Below are 8,945 nucleotides of genomic sequence, written 5' to 3' on the forward strand. Positions count from 1 at the left end.
AAGAATTGAGGCAGTTCTGAAGGCAAAAGGGGGTCCAACCCGTTACTAGCATGGGGTACCTAATAAAGTGGCCGGTGAGTGTATATAGATGTAAACACCCTGTAAATACTGCATATATCAATGCACCTTTTTCTTCCTTTGGCACCTTATCATCTCTGCCTATTTGGGCTTATGTAACGAGTAAATGTCTCCACTGTGAGATCAATAAAGTCAATCAATCGATCAATACCTCTTTAACAGATTAATTTTAATAGTTAAAGGCTGTTCTAAACAGAGTTTTAAACTTTGACTTAAAGTATTTCAGGCTTTCAGCACTTTTACAGTCTTGGAGTTTGTTCCAGATAAACGCTGCCTCTCCATGTTTGGTTCTAGTTCTGGTTGGACAGAGTAGACTGGAACTAGAAGACCAGAGTAGTTATGTATTGAGGTGCTGATTCATTCAGTGATTTATAGACTAACAGAAAGATTTTAAAGTCTTTTCTGTAAGCTACAGGTAGACAATGGAAGGACTTCAGAACTGGGCTACATCCCTATGTACAATCAGAGCATGACAAGTGCACAAAACAAACTGCTTTTTAAATGAATACCCCATTCAACTCTTTGTTGAATGGGGTATTCATTCATTCATTTTAATAAGTCTATGTTATTTAAATACAGTTAAATACAATTGTTATTTTAGTTTTAGTATGTACTTTTGTTTTTAAAGTACTTAGTTTGTGTCCATGTCCTCCTCTTCCTCTCTCCAGACCAGGCACATTGGTCAGGGAGAAAGTAGGTCAGAGGAATCCATGCAGCCCAACTGAAACGGCTCTGCTTCTCCTATCCAGCCCTACTCAGAGCTCCCTCACTGTGCCTCAGCAGGTGTTTTCCTTGGTATTTGCAGATCTGTCTGATTTTAATTGATTTGCAATGCCAGCTCTGCACCTAAAACCTCGGTCGCTCGTGTCTGCAGCCAGTGGGGTGGAAGCTGCATGGATTAGTGGTGAGGAGGGAGAGCAGAATTGGCTTTAAGTGTCCTGAGCCCAGCCTGTGTCAGTAGGTCACTTGCCAAGCTCCTGAAATCACACCACGAAAAAGCGTGATGAGCTCATCAACTTTTACTGATCAGGTTGAACACATTCCGGTTGGACGACAGAACCTGATGATTATTTCTCACAGTTGATCAGTTTTGTTTATTTACTGTTAAAGTTTTCGGGCCTCTTCACTGTACCTTCAACAGTCAAGATTTCTATACTGTCCCTTTAAATGGAGACACTGTCCCCTTCCTTGTCGCTCGTGGATAATGTATAACTGAGGATCTGCAGCGGCGCTAGCAGGTAGAGGAATCAATGAATCTGCGGTCTGCTCTACCGTGGATCAGTGAGAGATAATCTCATGTGATCTGTCGTGCTCTAAAGCTGCCTAAATCTGCTAGGTGGCTGGCTTTCACCTACAATACAAGATATACCCTTCAACTGTTGGACATTTTCTCTCCCATTACAACATTTAACCTAATGTATTATGATTTTACTTTATGTTCTAGACCTACTTGAAGAAAAGCATAACTGTTATTAAAGGAACTAAATCTATTTTTCAAGGCTTTAATTTGACATCCTGTCGTCCGAAAGTCACCTAATCGTATCGGTCCAGCTGTTCTGTGAAGGCCTGAGAGGTTCGCAAGAGAGCGTTAGAAAGCAAAGAGCTTCATAAAAAGTATTTAGGAACTGTCACAAAGCACGGTTTAATGTAGGGGCGCACAGATTTATCTGCCAGCCAATCGATTGGCCCCGATTTCCTTTATCTTTGATGATCGGACAATACTTTCATCTTATCTATCATCGCTCTAAGTAGGGCTGAAACACTCTGTCGGATTAATGGTGATTAAATGATTATTGGAATGATCATCCACTAATTAATTAATCATTAACTGGAGTGTAGAGACTCTTAAAAACATTCCTTTAGCTGACAGAGCAACCTACTCAGAGCATTAATTACACCAAGAGTGTTAAAATAAAAAAATTGTAAAATTGCATTTAAGATCAAAATGTTTTTCGTATGTCACTATGCTCTATTCAGAGCTCCTAAAGTGGAAAAGTTTTAGTTTCACCTGGTTTAATTTTGGAAAAAGTCTTCTTTCAGAAACTTTCTGATTATTAATTGAAAAATAATCAACAGATGAATCAATTTGCTAAATAATTGTTAGTTGCAGCCCTAACTCTAAGCTTTTCTTGCACAAAAACGGGAAGTTTGAAGGTTTATTGTGACCTGATAACACCTGAGAGTGTTGGTTATAAAAAAAAAACGGCAAACAAATAAACAGTATTGGTCAAAATTGAAATCTGTGATCGGCCATAAATCGGTGCACCCCTTATTCAAACCATCGTCTGCAACATTAAAGAGCATGGCACAAACCAGCAAAAACATGGGATTCCACAAGGGATGGGCATTTTATCTGGCCATGATAAAATATTGTGTAAACAATAAACTAAATTATGATGATGACTCATTTACATTTCCTTCTCCTTCTTTCCTTCTCCTTTTAATATATCTATATATATATTTTTTTATATTTTTTATTTTTATTTTTATTTCACGGTAGCTGTTATGGAAGTCCCAAATCTCATTGTATCTGTCACAGATTATAATGACAATAAAGGCTTTTTGAATTTTTTTTTTTTTTCTCAAATGTTTGAATCGTTAATAGTATTTTTTCCCTTTTTTTTTTTTTTTTTTTTTACATGGGACAAATTTGAAGAACATGATACATTTCAGTCACTATGGGATGTTTTATGTAGAAATCATACTCCTTAACGGGGAACGCCGTTTTTTTTTTTTTTTTTACATTGGGCCCTTGATTTTACGTTATTACATCATCTTCTACTCACCCATATGAGTTTTTTGTCGTTTGGAGCCGTTCTGAAGATATTCCGTTAGGTTATATCCAAGTAACGTCTTCCTATGGGCAACGACTTGAAGGCACAAACTGAACTGGTAATAATTGATCATTTATGATACGCCAGCATTCATAACATGTAGGCGAATCACTGTCTCCCAGACATTCGCGGTTATATTTTTTATATTTATTTAGTTTTTTTAACAAAGCGGAGTATGTATGACGTCATCCCGGGCCACAGGCGGCTACACTCCACCCCTTCTATTCAATCGGCTAGCTAATCTGAATCATTCAATTCCATGTGGAGAGCGAGATCATCTGTGGTAGCACTAGACATCTTCCAGGCATTTGAGTAAAACTAGCAGCAGTTCAGAGGACAGGATGAATGAACGTTAGCCGGCGCATGTGGGTGACAACAGCACTCTGCCTTATAACACAAACCACCTCTTTTAGAAATGTCATACCTTGAAGTGAATAACTTCATTCAGTTTAACCGTAGACCAAAAAATGATTGGTAAAGAAAACCACCAGTAGCTAAAAAATTACATAAAATGGACCCAGTTTCTTACCTGACTGCTCTAAGTGCGTTGCTCTTTCAGCTAAAGACATGTTTCACAGTCTCTACACTCCAGTTAACGATTAACCGGTTACTAAATTGGTTGATTATTTCAATAATTGATTAATCCGATTAATTGTTTCAGGCCTAATCCGTATGCTTTCCTTTTGTTTGTCTGGAAGCCATGATGATTATGGTTGCCTAGCGCACTGCTTGCCTACCAAGAGGGCCCCTATAACTGCTTCCGTTTTCCAGGTGTGGGAACTATGTATTCCAAGAAACATGCTGTGTAAATTCTCAGTTGTCTGCCCTCCGATTGAAGCCGGTTTGTTTTATTCCAAGAAGCCTGTCAATCGTCCATATCAACCAAACGTTCTCAGTTACTCGCTCCACTGGTTGGGCTCCTATCTACCCCCATCAACTGGCAGGAGACGGGCTACGATCTGGGCAGATTCCAGACCAATATAGGAGTAAACCTTAAAATAGCTGATAACTTGGAGAAAAAAAAAGGCTAAAACTTGCAGGTGAGATTTGTATAATCTCCTCGTTCTGCAAGACAACAGCACTCTGCCTTATAACACAAACCACCTCTTAGAAATGTCATACCTTGAAGTGAATAACTTCATTCAGTTTAACCTTAGACCAAACAATGATTGGTAAAGAAAATTACATTAAATGGGCCCGGTTTCTTACCTGACAGAGCTATAAATAAAGGCTGTACAACTTATACCATGATTTCCTTAAAACATTAAACTAATCTGTTGTATGATTAATGTCAAAATAATCCCTTGTGATCCATCTCATTTATTATCACTGGCTCTGTAAAGAGTAGAACATGATGTAATAACGTTAAATCAAGGGCCCAATGAAAAAAAAAAAAAAATCGTGTTCCCCTTTAATGGAACTGGTGTTCTGAGGAAGCTTATTCTTTTTCAAGAGTAGTCTTTGAGGCAGCCATTCAAGCTATAGCTGTAACTAAGAACACAACTTCAAAGAATTAATGCAGTGTTTTATTGTTCATTTTATCATTATCAGGGTAGCGCTACAAAATATTAGATTTTAAGTTAACACCGCCCAGCCCTTTCTTCCACTTTAGAATGAAGCAACCTGGATAACTAAATTAATCTGTAATTCTCCCGATATTCTGCGGTTTTATGAAGAGGTGTTATGGATCTTTGTGTATCTATTAAACTGCCAGTGTTTTTTTTTCTCTGTAACTTAGTTTGTGTGAACAGAAAGAAGACGGTCAGCCCTGAGTGGCCTTTACACCCACTGCGTGTGTAAAACACCCATTCTGAGAACTGCCTGCCTATCTCTCAGCAGAGCTGTGTAAACAACCATGGCATGTTTGAAATCCTCTTTGTCAGAGAGTCCACGCCGGGTTATAAAAAGCATGAAGCGAAGGAAGCCAGATAGCACTCCCTTGCTTTTAATGATACGTTTACCCTGGTAATGGCAGCTGCCTCTTTAATCTGAGAGTTTGAAGGATATTTAATGTTTTAATGTCACTGCGTGTTTCGGTTTATTCCCCTGGGAGAAGCGTAAATAACAAGCTGGTCTTTATTTTACAACCTTTATCTGTCGGCTCCAGAACGTGAGGGATGCCGGCTTCCCAGACTGACTGCGAGCTGTTAGGAGGCTTTTCATTGGAAAGCCTGGGTAGGCGGTAATCTCTGGAACGATATGGACCATAATTAGTGCTCGTGGGAAAACTTCTGGGGCACCATTTGGGCTATGGAGCGCGAGCCGCTGACTGACACCATATTGTGTGTTACATAATTAAGGCTTTAAATTTAGACTGCCTGACTTTTTCTTCTGGTATTGGCTGGCCTCACTGCCTTCTGTAGAATCAAGTGTGTTCGTTTCTGTGTGGCTAAGTCTCCTGATCTCATTAAACCGCCAATAATCGGTTTGATTTGCTCACATTTGCTGCCTCATAAAAAGAACATGGAATATCTTAAACAGGAAATTTCAAGCACTTATAAGCAGGGTTAACTACATCCTGATGCTTTAGCCTGTAGTAGCTGTTTTTTGCCTGTTTTAGTTTCTGTTGTTTAGCTGCTTAAAAAAAAAAAATCTTTCATGTAAGGAGAACTTCCACTGGATCCAGACAATATCTGCAATGAGGCTAAAAAAAAAAGCCGTAATTATCTTTAACCTCCTCATCTCCTTCCTCGCATCCTGCAATTCACCCATGCCGGGAGGCCATGGAGGAATTTCCGCATACCGAAGTGCACGGTCAGACAAACGTGGGAGGGGGGGCGGCTGAAAAGTGAGGCCTCTAAAAGCACAGAGGCAGCACAAACAGCAGGTGGTTGGTTTGTGGCCCCCCGGCGCTGGCTGTGTGTGAAATGATAAAGCTGGATGTGAGTGACTGGTTCGTGAGCAGAACAAAGTGCATCGATGAGTCCCCCAGCGGCACAGACAATGGCCTTGATTAACAAATTATTTTTGGGCTTCTCTGTCGCGGTGTTTTTTATGGCACCGTAAAGCGGAAAGGGGGCGGGAAAGTGATGGAGTGGGATTCTATTGTTAGGTTTGTGGTGCAGGTCAAAAGTTAGACGAAAACCTTTTTTTTTTTTGTGACTGGCATGCAAATCAGCTGGGCACTACTCAAGTGACCTCATAAAAAAATCTAACGTAGCTTTCAGCAAAGAGACTAAATAAATTAAGCACATTGGATGAAGAAAATTCTAAGTGAAGCATACTACATGAATCATGAACTTTGCCATTGCTAAAGTACAGATTGTTGTCAGATGTACAGCATTTCGCATTGAAAATGAAAACTTGTTTCTGATTTTAATGATGGCAAAACTCCTCTGAAAATGTCTAGCCTGTCAGATATTTAGAGGTGGTTTGATAGGGCACTTTCACAGCTTACAAAAATGTCATGCATTCTTCAATTAAATACCTTTGTTAATGCAGCTTAATGTTTACGCACAAGAAAAAATCAAACAAAATGGGAAACCAACAGATTTTTAAATTTTAAATGGGATAAAGTCAGTTTATTAAAACTAGAGCTTGGCAGTTTTTTTGCATTTGTAATATAATTGCAATTTAACGAAACATTCATTTTTTTTTTATCGCAGAGGCACTCAATTTTGGTCATATTGCATTTAACTAGGGTAAGACACTGACTTTCCCACTTCGGCTCTTTGGATGGCAGTAATGAGCTTAAAATCTGTGTTTCACCACACAGAAGGGACAAGAGGGTTGCAGCTAGCGCTCAAATCCACACATGTGAGCTAAAACGAAGCACTTCTCTATGCAAAATAACATTAAAACGTTGCAATAATGCTCTCTGGACAAGCAAGCTTTCAAGGTCGCTATTTAGTTTTTCGGAAAATTCTTTCATCCTTATCAAAACAATTTTTTTGCACCAAAGATTCTTCCAATTAGCGAATCATTTATCTTGTTTTCTAATTGTGAAAAGCAACATTTATCAAATTCCAAAACACCAACCACTGTCAAAGAAGCAACCAACAAACAAGCCATCAGTCTCTTTAACTGTAACCAACTAACTAGGTTAGTTGGTTACCTAGTAACCTAGTAACCAACTAACTAGGTTAGTTGGTTACAGTTAAAGGACATCTAATTCCAATTCACCAGCCACCTACCTTCAAAAAACCAGATATCTCTCAATTTTCTAACCTTTTCACTAACTAGCAAGCTAGGTGAACAGCTAGACAGGAAACTAGCTAACTAACTAGGTCAATAATTAACTTAAAGAAACCAACCTAACCGTTCAACAATATCCAGCCATATTATTAACTAGCTTGTTTGCTGGGTAAATAAATAATCAGCTAGGTAGCTAAGTACCTAGCTACCTAATTGATTAGCTAATAAAAATAAATCCAAGAAACCAACCAATCATCTTTCTAGCCAGCTCCTCTCATCGATCCAGTTGCAAAACTGCAAACTAGCCATCTTCAAAAACCAGCTGAACATCCCTGACTATCACCAAATCAACTTTCAGCTATCAAATTCTAACTACCCATCTAATTTCAAAGAACCAGGAGACCAACCAACCATCTATTCATCTATAATCTATTCAATTCACCAACCGACCATCGTATTCTCCACTAATCACCATTAATCTCTCATTAATAACAAAAATCCAACCAACCAAATTGAACAAACCATTCATCTAGTTAATTCTTACTAACTAACCCTTCAGTTTAAACCCCTAACGAACTACAACTAACCATTTACTCTCAATGGATATTGAGAGGTTTGCTTAGAAACAACTGAGTTCCTGTTTTTTTCTTTTTACAAGGCTTTAAGTCGTTAACTTTATGTTGGGTAAAAGGATGATTTTTCCCTCTGGGATTATTAAAGTATTTCTGATTCTGATGGTCAACCACCACACAAGCTTCAGGGTTTTATTTTTTTGTTTTTTTTTGCATGAAACAGAATGTTCTTAAAAGACAAATGATCATCAATTAAAAATCCTAAGTATATAACACTGGAGACCTACTCAATTGTCTTGTTAAAAATTTGTCAGTCAGTGAAGATCTGATGTTTTTTAGTTTATACTATTTTAGGAGGAAATCAGTCTGCAAAACCAAACAAAAATAGATAAAAATGTTGGGGGCAGATGAGTCAAAGGTTCTAGAATAAGACAAAAAAACTGTTGATTAGCACTTTATGAATTTTATTAAGGAAAACTTATTACAGATCAAAGACAATCAATGTCGGTTACATTTAATGTAAGAGTTAAGCTCCAATTCCCCATTCAATCTCTTAGGGTTTACTGTTTATAGTGAGCAGAGAAGGGCACTAATTCTATGCTTTGAAAGAACAAATATGAAGTCCAGCTGCCATGTTTTCCTTATTGACTTCTTAAAGAACCTCACAGTGCTGGTTATGCAGAACATTTTTTCTGTTTTCACTGTATTCCAATCCGAAGTACCACAAACGTAGAAGCTGAGGGCTGAACGTTGGCCAGTGTGGCTTGGAAACCTTTAGCTGACAGAGCAACCCACTTACAGTAGAGCAGTAATTATATCAAAACTGTAAAAAGATGTATGTAGACATTTTGCATTTCAGATAAAAAAAAAAAGGTTTTCTTCTATCAGTATCCTCTTTCCAGAACTCAATTGGAAAAGTTTTAGTTTCACCTGGTTTGAATTCATAAAAATCTTTTAAGTCTATCTGATTATTTATCGATTAATTGAAAAAGTAATCAACAGATTAATTGATTTGCAAAATAATTGTTAGTTGCAGGCCTAGTTAAAACGCGTGTCAACATTGTGTTTGCAGTCTTCAAAAACGAATTAACTGTGTCATAGTAAGACACTGATGAAAAGTATCCATATTAGAAACGCAACTAATGATTATTTTGCAGATCGATTGAATATTTTTTTTTCGATGAATTGATTAATGATCTATAAGGTTCCTTTATAGAGGATTCTGGATAGAACATAATGACAGACAAACATTTTTTAATCTTGTATGCAAAATGTCTACATATATATATATATATATATATATATATATATATATATATATATATAT

Source organism: Cyprinodon variegatus, unplaced genomic scaffold, assembly GCF_000732505.1.
Source record: "Cyprinodon variegatus isolate N-32 unplaced genomic scaffold, C_variegatus-1.0 Scaffold75, whole genome shotgun sequence".
Lineage (NCBI taxonomy): Eukaryota > Metazoa > Chordata > Actinopteri > Cyprinodontiformes > Cyprinodontidae > Cyprinodon > Cyprinodon variegatus.